At 43.0% G+C, this 16,779-nt stretch overlaps 1 protein-coding gene and 1 non-coding gene across 14 annotated transcripts in view; one reads left to right on the forward strand and one right to left on the reverse strand.

The window, feature by feature from the left end:
* RAP1A (RAP1A, member of RAS oncogene family) overlaps window positions 1-16,779 on the forward strand; it is a 94,221-nt gene that overhangs the window by 12,960 nt on the left and 64,482 nt on the right. For 4 of the 13 annotated variants that reach the window (XM_088674380.1, XM_088674376.1, XM_088674378.1 and 1 more), the window contains one exon: window positions 16,115-16,227. The exons of the other annotated variants lie outside the window; for them this stretch is intronic. The gene's annotated coding sequence lies outside the window, so the exon portion shown is untranslated. The remainder of the gene's footprint in view (window positions 1-16,114; window positions 16,228-16,779) is intronic. 13 annotated transcript variants of the gene reach the window in all.
* Window positions 7,238-7,309, reverse strand: TRNAA-UGC (transfer RNA alanine (anticodon UGC)). Its single transcript has one exon. It is a non-coding gene; the product is annotated as a tRNA-Ala (tRNA).

Here is a 16,779-nt window from a genome sequence, read left to right on the forward strand (position 1 = left end):
GCATTCGCCATAAGCCACTGTTGTTCTGATCTATGTCAGATGGACAGAATTATCTGGCTTGGGTAGTGTCACCACTTACAATTTATGTAAAATGTAATATGGAACAAAATTGGAATGTGATGAGGAAGAGGTAGCTAGCCTATAATTATTAAACTGGCTTGCAGAAGGAGTGGAACTGGGTGGCTCTTAATTTTCCTTCCTCCAACATTTTGATCTCTTGGAGGTACAAATAAGAAATGTCATGAATTGTCAGGTTTAAAAAATGGGGATTCCCAAATGATGAGCTATTAACTTGTAAGAGGGGGAAATTGGCTTTCTGTTGCCAGGGTATGCTTTATAGCAGTCACCATGGGATGAATAGTTATCTGTTTCCACTCAAAAATCAGTAACAGGAAGCCTTGTGTTGTGATAGACAGTAATATTTTTTCCTATTTCCTTTTCAAGTTTATCCAGTAATTTTAGCATGATGCGTGTTCCAGTGGGAGTTGAAATATTCTGTTCACCTCTCTTCCAGTGTATCTAAGATCTGATTCACACATGCATATACTTCACTACAAGGCAATACTCTTAAGTCTTGTTGCTCTGACTCTCAAGAGAATGTGTGAAGCACCTTTATTGGGCAGTATTGTATTGCAGCTACCAGGTGGTGGGTGGTGATAATAATATAAATACTTTTCATTATGTTTTATCTGTTTCAGATAATGGAAGTCATAAATGGATGCTGCCACCATCAAGTGGCAAATGTAGTGTTGAATTGCTAAACTTCCCATTCAGCAAGCAGTCATTAAGGCTCATATTTTGGATTGCCATGGAGCTGAGTAAAGCATTCTTGTGTCTGCATCCTTTAGAAGAACTTGCGTTTTACTATTCTGTGCTGTAAGAGGCCTTATTATAATGCACACTCTTCTCTTTTTCGTTTGAAGATGAGGTGCCAGATTAATTCCCCTAACAGGTTTAAGGGTAGGCTGCCAAAGTCACTCTGTCCATTTATCCCAGGCATCTTCGACCCAGCTCTTTCAGCAAGTTTGGCAAAAGTTACATAAACTCATGGTGATGGGCCTTTGAGGTATGTTTTGGAAGCTTCTGTGCAGTGGAATGCCATGCTAGTTTCTCAGAAGTGGAAGAAAATATTTCAGCTACTAGGTTAGTGGGACATGGGAGCACAGAGCCTGTTCTTACCTTGCTGTACTTCCAACCCTCAATTACAGATGCTGCAGATGCAGATGAGCTTCACCACTTCAGACCACAGATGTGGGGTCGCATTCTCACATGCTTCTTTGTGCTGCTAAAAACCAACAGCAAATAAAACATCAGCACTGCAGACAGAGGGCTGGGAGAGAACCTTTTCTCTGCACGTGGCTAGTTTCAGAGACTTGTGCTTGTTTGAGTTTCTTTTGCCCTTTAACCCCCCCCTCCCCCCAAATATCTAGCTGGGAGAGGGGGGTGTTTGGAAGAGCAGGGAACATTCAAAACTGGTATCTTCCATCTGAAGTACATACAGTCCATGCCATTTTATTACCTAATGGTGCTGGAGGTGTAGGCCCAGCCTCATTCTGTGCAAACTTTAAATGACATCTGATTCCTCCTTGCAGTCCTCCAAAAGCCATGTGTGGGTGAGGATTGCAGGAGCTTGCTGAGCAAAGACAGGGGACCAACCTGTCAAGCTGCAAAGAGAGCCACTTGTAATTTAAGCAAGTAATTTAGGACTCGCAATTTTAGAGTGTGTGGGAAAGTGCCATGTTGCAATGGCCAGAAAACATTGCAGACTTTTGTTTTCAAATACTCCTTGGGTAGCATGTAAACCATTTTTTTGTTCGGTACAAGACATGAACTCATGCCTCCTGGTTCCTAGTTTGCTACTGTGAAGGTCTTGCTGATAATAAAAAGCTACGGACTGATGCAAAAAAGAATACTGAGTACCTTTGATTCTGTCTCCCAGGGAGTGTGTGTTAGGGAATGAGGGAGGGAGGGAAGGAGCTTCTTCTTGCATGGCTTATAGTATCATCTACCAATGCAAAGCTTCATTAGAGTAAATATCTAAACAGTTTAAAGAATATAAAAACCAGACTGAGCAGAACCGTTAAGATCCACAGTTAAAATGCACAATATTACCCACCCATTAAAACAATCCAGCAATTTCAAGAGGCAGATACAGAGCAAGAATTCATGGGTGTGCCTGTGTAAATAGGTCCATCTTCAAAAGTAAGTGGAATGCCAGTATGTTGCCTCTTGCATTTCAACTGGAAGGGCATTCCACAACATTGGTGCAACAATGGAAAAAGCTCACCTCTGAGTTACTATGAGCTGATAATCATCAGGCCATGGCAAGGCTAATTGTCAGCCTTCTTAATGCCATTACAAGGCTGCAGAGATGAAGTTGGTATTTCAGGTAACCTTGCCCAGAGTTGATTAGGGCTTTATATTCAGGTAACAAAGCTTAAAAACTGGCTCAGTCACTAATAGGCAGCCAGTTCGGATCTGCAGCACTGCCATGATTTTTGACTGGTAAGGAGCAGAACTCAGCACCTGAACTGTAGCATTCTGCACCAGCTGCAGCCTCTGAGCCAGCCTTAAGGGAAGCTCCACACAGAGCATATTATAGTTGTCTAAACGTGAAGTTACCAGCGCATGAATCACTGTGGACACAAACTCTGGACACCTCCCCAGAGACTGTATTAACCGTGGCATCAAAATCCACATGAAGGCGAATGGTTTTTCCCTCTCAAAGTGTCTGGTAGACCTGTCACAGCACGCCATTTGTTCATACATTTTTTGCAGCGCATATATGAAAGCTGCAGTAAACTATCTGCCTTTCCACCATCATTAAGCATGCAGCCCATCTGGTCTGTTTATGCAGAACACTGTATTTTGACTTAAGGACTAAAGTATGCCTTTTGCTTTGAAGCAGCAACTACCGTACTTTGCTGAAGGGTATTGCCTGTAACTCTTGGGCATGCCTGGGGTGTGTGTATGTCTATGTGGTGGGGGGACAGGGGGAGAGGGTTGGTTGGTTTAAACAATTCCGTACATCTATTCCCATTACATTTCATGTGTCCCTGATTCCAGTCTAGCTGTGTAAAGTAAAAATTGCCAGTCTGGAAGGTTGTTGGCTTGTACTGTATTGTGTAAAGAGCGAGACTCTGATTGGAACTTCCCAAGTTCTTGTTGCTGTTTGAAGATGGATGCAAAGTTTAGATTGCAAGCAAAAATGAATTTGAGCCTTCTGGTTTCAAGTGTACTTAAGCAATTATTGCCAGACCTTTGACAGCCTGTTCTAAGACATTCTGAATTTGTCCATGAGAGACTAAATTAGAATATCACAATATATCTTTTTTGTTCGCAGACTAGGCCAGTAAAAAGTTTGAACATATACAATGAGTATTTTTATTTAGGTATGTGTTTATAAAATATCATACCACCCAATAACCAAGGTTTTTCAGATAATTTACAGTAACCATCTAAAACAAAAAGGCAAATGAAATACTGTACAAAAAGGAAGTCTAAAACAGAATAAAAACAACAGTTTAGAACCAAAATAATAACTAAAAGATTACAGTAGGGTATTCGAAAAGCACAAAAAGTTATTAAGATTAGAAATGGTGGGAAAGGTATTCTCTGGGGAGGGAATTCATGAACTAGGGTGCCACTACTGGAAAGTAACAGGTAGGTAGCCGTGTTGGTCTGAGTCGAAGCAAAATAAAAAAATTCCTTCAGTAGCACCTTAAAGACCAACTAAGTTTATATTTTGGTATGAGCTTTCGTGTGCATGCACACTTCTTCAGATACATCTGAAGAAGTGTGCATGCACACGAAAGCTCATACCAAAATATAAACTACTGGAAAGGTCCTCTTTTGTAGCCAACTGCCTCACCTAACTGGATGAGGCCGCATGGCAAGGGCCTCTGAAGAGGATGTTAAAGTCTCAGAAGGAATATATGCGAGGAGGCTATCCTTCAGGTAAGATAGTTCCAAGTCATTTAGGACTTCAAAGGTTAACACCAACATTTTGAATCAGGCCTAGAAAGGATCTGGAAGCCAGTGCAGATGACATTCACTGGCATAATATGGACATAGACCACTTTCAAAGGCAGCCACACATATAATGTGTTGCAGTAATCCAAACAGCAGGCTAGCAAAGCACAGATAACTTTAGCAATTCTGTCTTCTTCAGATAGCGTTGTTGTTGGTATGGTGTCTTAAGTTGATAAAAGACAAAAACTTCAAATAGGGAAAAAGTCCTGGCCATATTTTAGTCTTTTACTTTATTACTCACTCTGAAATATTTTCTTTAAATATAGACTTAAAGAGCTTGGCACGAATGACCCAACCAATAAAAATAGAAATGTGACTTTTTCTCAAGGTTTTCTAATGGGAAAATGAAAGCTGCTTATTTTCAGTCCTGCTTATTTTCAATTGAAGTTATTCCCCACCCAACCCCAGTCTATTAGCAATGGCTTGATAATTCCCCTGACAGGTCTGCGGTATTTAGGTTGGATTCCAGTATTACCAAAGAGGTGTATTTGCTGCTTGCTGTGACTGGCTACCATCCTGCTACTGTAGTGTTTGTATGGCAGAGGTACTATGTTTGGCTGTGTCAGCAGCTCAGAAGGGAAGGGGCAGTAGCCTATGCAATCTTGGCAGCCCCATGTGATCAGAATATTACTGGAGCAGCATGAGCACTTAGGCACAGTACTGCATGAATATGACTTTAGCCTCTTCAGTGTGTGTAAATCAGGGATGGGGAACTTGTGGCTCTGCAGATGTTGGTGGAATCCAAGTACCATCAGGTCTAGCCAGCATGGTTCATGGCCAGGAAAGATGGGAATTGTAGTCCTACGATATCTGGAGGGCCGTAGGTTCCCTATTCCTGATGTGGGCAGTCTTAAGTCATGGGTGAGGAACCTCAGACCTGGTGGCCAGTCTCAGACCCAGCTTTCGCTGTCCCTTGGGGTGCTCTCCAGCCTTGTTACACACTCTCCTTGAATGTTTTGCTTCACTTGAATGTATCTTTGAACTCAGGTTTGTCTGGATGGAGGATAGAGGTATGGATGTAAACTTGTTCTATCCTTGCTTGCCTCTGGCCTCACCCACCACTGGCATGTGATCACTGAGAGTGACTTCGGGAGTTGATGTTCAGCCAAGAAGCTACTAAATTTGTAAGGAACTCAGTTGAGACAGAGTACAAGGGTGAGCTGTGAGTACTCACAAGGTGAGCTGTAATGACACTTGATTTGTAGTATCTGAGCCCCAAATGCATAGGAAAATTTCTGCTCCTAGGCTGGACCATAAATGCCCATAAATCATAGAACAGCCCTCTGTCACATTTTCACATCTCTGTCATTGCTGTGGCAGGTGTTTCACTGAACTATGTAAGTTGTAATAGCACCAGGTTTATGAATTTATCATATCATACTATCTTACTTAGAAGCTTCTGGTGTTGCATGATAACCTGACATTCTTAGCTTTTCTTACAAAATTCTGGGGTGTCTGTCTACCATTGTGGTTCAGAGCCATCTACAGTACTTGAAGATGATAACACTGAGCTTTCCTTCTCTCTTGTCTCTGCCATTCTTAAAACTTTAAATATTGATATTTAAGAGAGATATGGTTGAAGCCTTTTTGATGTTACATTTTAGGATTACTGAATAAAATCTCTCTGGAAGCATGTATAATGACCTTTCTGAATGCAAAGGCCAGTTACTGAAATTTCGTACCTTCTGCCTTCTGTTTATCTCTCCCTAGACTGTTTCCTCTTTCTTATATTGGATAGTGTTGAACTTTAGAGAGATATTTAAATGAAAGAGCAGGGAACAAGGAAGAATGGTTCAGCAGATCAGAAGAATCTTTATTTACATCAGCCACTAGCCATAGTAAATGGCTCAGCCTGTACAGATGGGTGGGAGGTTTTGAAAGCAGGTGTCAACACCACCTTGGTGGCTACCTAGACAAAGTATGACTTATTAAAAATAATGTAAAACAAGAAGTAAGTCAGTGTGATATGTGTAAGTTGATGGGTGGATAAAGCTGCCAAGAAAGGTGAAATGAAAGCCAGGAGGTTCAGCCCCCTGTTTCTTAGCATTTATTTCCTTTGTTTAAAGGATGTTCAAAATAGAATGCTTTACAGATTGTGCCAGCAAATAGTTCTTTTTGTGTGTGTTTTTGTAGGTTCTTTTTTTACTTCAGCTAGCTGGGAGTTTAGTCATGTTCCTCCTTTTGAAGAAAGTTCCTTGGAAATCATCAGGCAGTGGAGCTCTGAATGTCAGTGCCGTAAAAAGCACAGGAATCCAAGGTTATATGTGAGGTGCATATATATTAGAAGGGGTGGTGGTGAACTCCAGGCGATTGCCAGGTTTCTGTATCAGTAGGTGAATCTACAACCCGGTTGGGTGTGCCTAGGAGTGCTGTTAGACAAAACCGAATAAAAATGGTGGTCCCAGAATCTAGCATCACTTTTCCTGTGGCATTTCTAGGGTAGCAGAGCAAATGGCACCATGTTGGCTGCCAATTTAACAGATTTAAAAAGGGGAATTATCCTCATCCTACATGAGTACGTCTGTCAGTGGCTAATAATTATGATGGCTATCTTATCTCCAGTGTCAGAGGCCAGTTAAAGGCATCAAAAGCAGAAGTGTGCTCATGTTCTCCTTGCGGGTTTCCCCTAAGCATCTGGTTGCGGGACTACCCCTACCGTTTTGAGGCAGCTGCCTTAGGTAGCAGATGTTGGGGAGCAGGAAGTGGGAGCAATATTCTGGAGGACAGAGCTGTATATTCCATGTGGCCTGCCCAACACTCCCTTAAGCATGCTTGCTGCTCCAAGTTGTTGTTGTGGAGAGCACTCTCCCATCGCCAGTATTGAAATAGGACTCAACTACTAGTCAGGCCACCTTCTGTATGTGGAATGGGGAAGGGCATCTTGTCCTTGGACTCGGGCAGCCCAATGTCTTGAGCCAGCCTTGGCTGGCTAGCTACAGTGAGAACACAAGTACTTGACTAGATACACTTCTGGTTTGATTCAATAGGGCTCTTAATGTGTACTTAGGACAGGATAAGGATAACGGCCTTTTTCAAAGCTTTGTTGGGGCCCCCTCTTGATCCAAATATAAAAGTGACTCTGGAATGTGGAGGAATTTTTTGGACCACGTGGTCTTGGGCATTCAGTTGCTTTTCCATGACTTGTGTTTTCCTGAAACAGGAGCAGAGGATGCTGGATCAGGCTGGGTTTTCTCCCAGCCCTACCTGGAGATGCCAGGAATTGAACCTGGGACCTTCTGCATGCAAAGCAGATGCTCTAGCACTGAGCTACAGCCCCTTCCCCAATGTCAAGGATGTATAGAATAAGTTTGTGAAAGAGGTTCTTTATTCAAGAAGTTGCTCTGCTTTGTTATGTGTCATGAATATTGGGGTCTGTGGAGCAGGATCTGGTTATAGGACTTTCCGCTCTGGGGAAACAAGATTTTCTTTTGCTGAGAGTAGTGGGCAGCTTTTTTTGTGTGTGGGGAGGAGCGGGAACCAGATTTGCCTTAACAAAATGATATAGCTCAGGGATGGGGTGTGGTGCTCTAGATGTTGCTGGACTCAAACTCCAGTCAGCCCCAGCCTGCATAGCCAGTGATCAGGAATGATGGAAGTTAGAGTCCAATAGCCTCTGGAGGGCCATAGCTTCCAGGCTTAGTGCTATATGCAAGAGCTGGAATGAGCCTGAATAATATATTTACTTCAGCACAGTAAGTAAAATTGTTTGAAACCACACTGGAATAGTGCAAAACCATTCTGCCCCACCCCTGTGTGTCCCAGAGTCTGCTATATGCCTTGCAACTGAGTAGCTGCAGCAATCCAGGTGGTAATTCATCAGCCTGGGTGTTCTTACCCTCCAAGTAGTGGGGTCAGCCATCTGGAACATGCTTGAAAGCACAGTCCAGGATTATAATCTGGAGCTTTTGAAACCGCTTTGGGCTCATGATTTCAGGATTTCTTCTTGTAGCAAAGACACAGCTCCACTTCAGTTGCCTGCCTTCTCCTGCAGGCTGTTTGCTAAGCGTCATCTGACAATCTGATTGTCAACTTGCTGTGTCTTCCCTGAAGACCTTCATTGCACTTTTAAACATGCAAAAGTTCCGTCAATTGATTTTGTCCCTTTCTTTAAGCCCAAGATGAAGGGTTGGAGACAAGCACTGTGGGATGACCAGAGCAACAGCATGCTTCTTAAATTGAAACCAGTGCTTCATTTTGTGGTTTAACAGGTCAGTTAAGAACACAGAAGGCAATAGGTTGTCCTCACTTTCTTAAGGCTTTAACAGAGTCCCTACACACCAATATATATATATTGATTGGGGTGGGGAAAATGGGAACCCATGCTTTCCCTGTTTAGGGAAGTGTTTAATGTTTAACAGACTATTTTATTTTAATATTTTGTTGGAAGCCGCCCAGAGTGGCTGGGGAAACCCAGCCAGATGGCGGGGTATAAATAATAAATTGTTGTTGTTGTTGTTGTTGTTGTTGTTGTTGTTGTTGTTATGGCATGTTAGGCATGTCTTGCTGAAGATTCAATGATTGTCAAGTGCATGGCAGACCTTTCCTTTTGTCCTGTTTGCTGCTCTGAAATTAACCTCAGTTTCCCCTGACAAGATTCACCTTTTAGCATAGTGATTCTTCTATCAGTAGCTCCGGGAGTTTAAATCAGCAACCAGGAAGGAGCTCTCCATTTCCTCTTAGTCATCCAGCAATGCTCTCCCCCTCCCATGCCAAGGACTGTGTGTCATTAAGTATAGTTACTTAGGTACTTAAGGTCTGCTCTAGAAAGCTGGGCCACATTCGAGACATCCTAGCCCCAAAGTTTTCCAAAGCAAAGATTACAAAAAGCGAAGAAAGCTGTGTTGGCCCATAAGAAAAACCCAGATTTGTATATAGGACAATACCTTTCCTATGCCACCCAAAATGGAACAAAATTGTGTGCAAGCTTTCGAGTCCTGGAGAACTCTTAATTGGAGACGAGGACAAAAGCTAGCTGCTGATGTGAAGTAGAAATATATAAAACACACACAAGCAAATGCTCTAGGCAGATAGTTAATGATATGCAGTAGTTAAAAGCCTTGCTTTTGCCTCTATATGGGCATAGGCTTGGCTTCAGCGCTTGGGGAATTTGAGCTACTTGAGTAGCCTGTTTTCTGTATATGGATAACCCTTACTTGATCAAGACAGATCTGTATTAGTTTTAAACATGCAATGCTTGTAATGCAGTTTGTTGAAAGTAATAGGTCAGACTAAAGCAGATCACATGAAAGCCTAAACTGTGAACCAGCCTTCAAGATGGTTTGGATTACAACTCCTATAAGCAAGAGCCAGCATAGCCAATAATTGGGGATAATGGGAGTTGTAGTCAAAACATCTGGAGGGCACCAGGTTGAGGAAGGCTGCTGTAAGCTCATTGGGTTCATGTGAGGCTCAAAGCAAGCAAACTTGACTCATCAGCTCTTGACAATTGTTTCTTAGGAGTGGAGTATTGCACACACTCAACGGAATCTCTTTTTGCAGCTGTCTGATGCTCAGCTTAACAAATCTATACCTAATATTAGGCTCTCACTGTCTCTCTTTCCCAACCCACTCTCTTCAGTTAGAGGCAGCAGCCTGTCAAGGTCTCTTCAGATCCCTCCAGCCCTCCCATTGTCAAATGCACCCTTGTCATCCTCTGAATAGCATTTCCACTTGATTTTAAAGTAGCTTTCTGTCAGCTGTGATAGACTAAGAATTTTAGTGACAACTCCATCAATTGGGCCACCAGGATCAGAAACATCCCTATCTTGGCAGTTGATATGTGTGCATATCTGCAAGTGGAGGCTGCTAGGTAATATCTCCCGTTGTAAGTGACTGTGGCGGGTGTGGGTGAGTGGTGCCGAAAATTTGAACTGTGAATACAGAGGGGGGGCTGTAGCATGGCCTTTCTTTGCTGTCTTGATCTTACATGCAAGCTGAAGAAGGAGAAAGCCACCTTAAAATTTGGTGCCTGCTCACCTTTCAAAATGTATTGGGTACTGAATGCACCAGCATAATGATGCTTCACTAATGTCTTGCATTACACTGTTCTAATCAGAGTTCCCAGTTGCTGTAATGTAAGTTTTTAAATACAAGAACATGTGGTCCACATTTTATGCGTTTACAATGTGTTAGCATCAATATGCAGTTGACTCCACTGCATTAAGGGTACTGGGAATTAAAGCTTTGTGAGGGGGTCTCAAAACAACTCTTGGTATAAGATTGCTTTAAATGTGAGGTATAGATGTGACTTCAGCTCCATCCATGAATGGGAGGAAGGAGCCCTTATGTTTGCAGAGTCCTAGTTAAGATTCAAGCCATAATAAATAAAAACGATTCCAATAACATAAATCACAAATTGTAATCAGCGAAATGACAAACAGCCTGTGAGCAGTAACCAAGTAGTGGAAAATCTTAAGTCAGCCTGTGTCAACCTGGTGTGCTCCAGATGTTTTGGACTATAACTCTCTTCATCCTCTGCCAACACAGTTTAGAGATAAAAATGCACTAAGTTTTGTTTGTTCCCTTCTTGACTAAAGATAATCATTTTTGAAAGGTGACAAATTTAGTACTTCTCCATATGGTCTGTGGCAGGATATATGCAGACCTGGCATGACAGTGGATGGAAAAGGAGATTCATAGCGGAATATATTTAATATATTTATTGAGGAATGTGTACTTTGCTTTTCAAAGCAGCAAAAAGCCTCCACAAAGCAGCTTGCAATACTAAACTAGCCATCAACACAGTTTAAAAACAATTAAAATTCATTACTGCAAACAAAGGCTTGCATTCAGTGTAGCACTAAGTATCTGTCCTACTGTCAGAACAAGGATTTCTGTTTGTGCAATGGGACTCGCCACCCCGTTCCCTCTATGTGCTCCCTAAATCTGTTTCCCCCACCACCACCAATCCTCCAGAACAGATTGGAAGAGGGACTCCCATTGGGAAGATGGGACAATGCTACATTGGATACAGATTGATAGTATAATAAAACAAACAGATTTAATTCTTTTGTCTTTATTCTCTCCATTGTAGCATCCATGAAGCATGGTGGCATGATATTTCACCAGAAGGCTCCATGCCTGCCACTCTGTAATTAGGACTATTGACTTCATATAGGAGCTTGTGTTTGCACCGTAGGAAGGGGAAATGAAAGGTCTGGCCCTTCTTCGCCCCAAAGGAATGGAAGAGGAAAGGGCTACTGGGAATTTTTCCACCTTGTAATGCATCCTGTGTTGAAAACTTTGCAGTTCTGTGCTATGAGAAGCTGTGTGTTAAACTATATATTTTGGCAGCTGAAGCTGACATTTAGTCATGTGCGCCTGTTCTCTCTGAACGGTGTGATTTCTTGTGACCACCTGTTTCCACAGTGTTCGCAAGCAGTCCTTCCTTTATGTCAAAGTAGCTCTATTGTGTGTTTTTTTCTTAATCAGCACAACAAAAGAATGTTGTCTCTCTTCCACCACTACCCCTCTCTACCACCAGTTTCCTTTCCAAGAAAAAGAAAGAAAGCATGACTTAGGTAGGCAGCTATCCTTCCTGTCCCACAGCCATGTTGAAGTAAGTGCCAATAACCTCTGTCCATTTAGAGGAGACACAGCCACCAATGAACTTGTGCTTTGTTATACTGAGCAATGGGTATAACGTGCTGTTTCCTCTTCTTCTGTCTGTTTTGGCACACATGCCTTAAATTTCCTGTAAATGTACACTAGCAGGATAAAAATGAAATTCTATGTGGCCGAATGCTAGAAGTCCTCTACCTGGTAACTGCAGGCAGGCAAAAGAGCTGGGGCTACTCCCTAAAGTGTTTTGCAAGAGGAGCTCAATGCTATGTAGTCCTTGAAGTAATAAAAAGGATTCAAAATATGGGCCTTCCCAGGCAAGTGACTTTGTGGTGGTAACAGCAGCAGCAGCAGCAGGAGGAGGAGCAGCAGCAGGAGTGTGGAGTAAATGCTCAGGTACTACAGTATGTAGTTGCCAGCCTTCCAACAGCAGTGTTTTGTCACTGACCACATTGTGTTTCTTGCAATTTAGAGCGTTAGATGGGCTATAATAATGTGAGGATCATTCATGCCCACTGAGGTGTGCTTATGGTGAATGTCATCCATTCCTTCTCTCCCATTGAATGCCTGAAGTGGGAGAGATGGTCATGTAAAGCCCAACAACTTGGAGGTTTGGGTGCCAAAACAATCTTGGCCTGTTCTCATAGGTAAGAGGTCAGGCTTACCGTAATCACATGGAAGACAAACTCCCCCTTCTGGTAAGCTGAATTGGCACTGCAGGATGAGCTGAAAGTTGGGTTAAAAGGTAAAGGGAAAGGGACCCCTGACCATTAGGTCCAGTCGTGACCGACTCTGGGGTTGCGCGCTCATCTCGCATTATTGGCCGAGGGAGCCGGCGTATAGCTTCCAGGTCATGTGGCCAGCATGACAAAGCCGCTTCTGGCAAACCAGAGCAGCACATGGAAACGCCGTTTACCTTCCCGCTGTAGCGTTTATCTACTTGAAAGTTGGATTAAGTGCCCCCATCCCTATGTCTGTGCTCATCAGACCCTGGGAAAAGTGTTGCTTGATGTAAATCACAAAAACGATGACAGTTGAAATCTGGGAAGGAGTGTGGAGCTATTTGCATGCCAATGCCCTAAAATGGACATCATTGGCATTTTCAGCCCATTGCCTTAATGTGTGTGGTTTTTTATATAAAAAAGTCCAAGCTCTTGACCAAGAGCATTGGGGGTTGGGGGACAACCCACTGCTATATCCAATGCTCTGTCACTGGTGCCAGGCAAGCCAGAAGGTGAGGAAGCTTCCCTGTGGCTTTTTCCTCCACCATCTCCAGTGGATTAAAATCCTCTAGTGCCATGCCCTGAAATGTTCCATTTGGGGGCTCTCCCCGGTCAGAAACAGCTTCCTACCCACTAGGGTGAAACTTGAACCTCCACAGTGGTGGAAGACACACACTCCCCACAGCACTGCTTTTCCTTACTGCTTGGGGAGACACCTGTGTGCCCCCACCCCTCAGCCAACAACATGGGGAAGGTTATGAGTGCACTGAAAATTCATTGGTTTTCATTTTCCTTGCCTTCGCCTTTTTTTCCAATCTAGGAGTGTTTCCTGGATGCACACAAATACTATGTTTAAGATGTATAATAATTTAATTAAGATGTGTCATTAAAAATAAAAAGCTGTCTGTTGCTGTTATTTACATTTTTCAATGTAAGGAAATAGCTTTTTTAAAGTGGCTGTCATGCAGCAGGAGCTACCTTATTTTCATCTTTTGCAAGGTCAGAGAGGGGAAAGGATATTACACTGCTGCTGCTGCTGAATGGGGTTGGTGCTAGTAATGTGATGTAGGCTTCTTTGGCACCCCATCTCTTTCTCCAATGCAGCATCCTCCAGATCTTCTTGGAGAGCATCACGTTGGCTACCTAACTCCTCTTTCTTTTCCCCACAGATGAATAGTTGGAGGAAAGAAAGGGGTGCCCCCCTACGCAGGTGTGTGCGTGTGCGTGTAGGAGGCAGGGTACGCACAAATTCTTGATTCTAGCATAGGATGTGGCACAAGAGTCTTGTTTGTGAATCTTCCAACTATATGTAGGTTTGTCCTGTGGCGGAGTGCTGCTTGGTTGGGGTCGAAAGCTTGTTGGCAAAAACAACTCCGTTGGCAATGATTCAGATTCAGACAGTAAGGTTCTCCTGTTGAAGTGATTGTTTTGTGGGAATATTTGTGTTGGCATAGAAGCTCTATGACGTTTTGTCACCAGGCTTGAAACAGCATTGCTGCTTCTGAGAGCTGGTGGTTGATTACTGTAGTATTAAGGAGGCACTGGGCTGGATCCAAAGAGGAGCCATAACTCTGGCAGAGCACCTGCTTTGCATGCCGAATGTGCCAGGCTCAGTCCCTGGCACCTCCAAGAACGCTGGGAATTGGCATGTCCCTGAATCCCTAGAGAGCCCTTGCCAGTCAGCATAGAGAAGCAGTACTGAGCTAGATAGACCAACAATATGACACTCTATGAGTCAGTTCCCAATGTTTCTGCCTGTTCCTGCTTTTGAAGGGCAAACCTTATTTGAAAGGAAATTTTGGGAATGAGCACAATTTCAAAAGGAACTTGTAATACGACACACAGAGTCTGCTGCTTAAAAGAGAAGGCAAACATTTTATGTTGGGAGTGCCTAAAGTCGGAATTTGGGCCCTAGCCACAACTGAGTATTCGGGAAACTTGCTGTCTGGTGTTATGCCTATTTTAGGATTTGTTTGTTATCACAGAAGGATTATGGTTGAGGATGAAATAATCCCATGTTGAGGAAACAATTTGGTTATATTTTAATGTGGGATAACTTCGGGGATGAATTAAATGTTCAGAGGTCATCTATCATGTATGTGGCAAGGCTCATACTTGGAACATTCATGTGTGCTACTGAACATAGGAAGCACGAGATGTGTGTGAATTTCTTCCCCCTTCCCCGCCTATTGGCAGATGCAAGGAGCATAGAAACTGGCTGGCTAGCACGTTGTGACTGAGTTACTTGATGCTTCCAGGCCCTTGGACTTTGACCTGCAACTTAGCATGTGGCAGGGCATAATCACAAGCCTTAAGCCTTCAAGTTGGTCCTTAGATATTAGTACTGTAGTAGCTATAATTTAGTAGTAGCATTTTATCGCTCATCCTAGGGTTGATGTTCTGTATCCTCCTGCCAGGTGATGATAAGGATTTCATCAGAGATTTGGGTGCAGATGTCTGGCAGGTGGAATGGTAATTTATATTCACCCATTGTGGTAATTTATGTGAAAATTATTTTGACTGTCTGTTTGACTGTTAGGTTGGTTGTGTGAATTGGGCAGTAAATGGAACATGTACTGATTCAGTAGCTTAGAATGTTCATAATACACTCATACATTTATTTATACAGTGGGGCGCTGTGGGTTAAACCACAGAGTCTAGGGCTTGCTGATCAGAAGGTCGACGGTTCGAATCCCTGCAACGGGGTGAGCTCCCGTTGCTCGGTCCCAGCTCCTGCCCACCTAGCAGTTCGAAAGCACATCAAAGTACAAGTAGATAAATAGGGACCCCTCTGTCGGGAAGGTAAACGGCGTTTCCGTGTGCTGCTCTGGTTTGCCAGAAGCAGCTTTGTCATGCTGGCCACATGACCCGGAAGCTGTCTGCGGACAAACGCTGGCTCCCTCGGCCTATAGAGCGAGATGAGCACCGCAACCCCAGAGTCGGACACGACTGGACCTGACGGTCAGGGGCCCTTTTACCTTTACCTCAGGTTAAGTACTTAATTAGTTCCGGAAGTCCGTACTTAACCTGAAGCGTACTTAACCTGAAGCGAACTTTCCCATGGAAAGTAATGGAAAGTGGATCAATCCGTTCCAGAAGGGTCCACGGAGTACTTAACTTGAAAGTACTCAACCTGAAGCGTACTTAACCCGAAGTATGACTGTACATGTATGTAATAAATTTGCAATGATAGGTTTATTAGAAAGAAGGAAACGCTCTCTTCAGAGTAAATGAATGGACTGTCTTGCTTTACAGCTTCATTATTGAATTATTTTAAGCACTGCAGCAATAGGAGGTTTTATTCCATTACCATTGATTAGAGCATTTCTATGTGACTTTGTATAACAATCAAATGGTGCTCAATTCACAAATTCCTGGTTTGGTCTTCAAATGCCCAACTGGGAGCAGTTCCCATAAAGGTGTGCCCTTCTCTTTTCAAGGGTATATTGCTCCCTTGCAGTGATCTTTCACAATAAAAACATAGGAATGTCAAGGAGCTGTTTTGAATTCATGGTTTTGAAAGCATTTGTAAACTCTGACCTGAAGAATTTGAAGTATAGCACTTTAAAGTCTCCCTGGAACTAAATGGTTTAGTAGTTATAATATATAGGAACAGTGTATCTACTATGTATTTTGGAAAGTACTGTAGTTTGTCTATCTACCTGTTCTCTATGGGTTTGGTCACCTCTCAAGATATTGTTGCCAAATTTTGCATTCGGGTTCTCGGTGCAGGGGCGGTCGTCTTTGTCAATACCGAAATGTCAATTTGATGTGACTTTGCCCATTTTTTGACCTAACAGGTCCAAGCTGTGCCAATTTGGACACTTCTGAAGATACCACCGCTTTTGGTGACTTTGCCAAATTTGGTGTGACAGTTCCAACCTGCACCGACTTGGATGCCTCTCAATGTACCGTAAGAAACTTGGCACAAGGTTCCCTATGTGGAGGGGTCAGTCTTTGTTTACAACTGGATGTCACAAACCATTTTGAATCAAGATGTTGGACCAAATTAGCCCAAATTAAACATAACCCCCCCCCCTCTGCATCAGGTTGGAGTCTTGAGTTGTTGTGTGTGTCCTACAACTCAACAAAATTAAAAAAAAAACTATTTTCTTGTCCGTAGAATTCCCGGACAGTGCTGGACACTTCCCGCTAGCAGGTTTATAGAAGAAAGTAAACCCTGAAAGTAAAATGTTATGTGGTTGTAATGTGGCTATACGAATAGCAGGTGGCTTTATGAGGCTATTATGGAAAGAGCTGTTAACTCATAGCAGTTTTATAATTAGTCTTGCTGCTTACTGTGACAGTGTACAAATCAACTCCCCGATTTTCCTATGCCTGTTTGATCAAGTCTCGGTTTGTTGCAGTCTTGTGCTGTACTCACAAAAAAGTTCTTCTTACACTGCAGCTACTGTTAGGGAAAGAAGCAACGCCTAGGAGCCACTCAGCAGCTCTGTTTGCAACA

The sequence above is a fragment of the Zootoca vivipara genome, chromosome 7 (genome assembly GCF_965207765.1).
Source record: "Zootoca vivipara chromosome 7, rZooViv2.hap1.1, whole genome shotgun sequence".
NCBI lineage: Eukaryota > Metazoa > Chordata > Lepidosauria > Squamata > Lacertidae > Zootoca > Zootoca vivipara.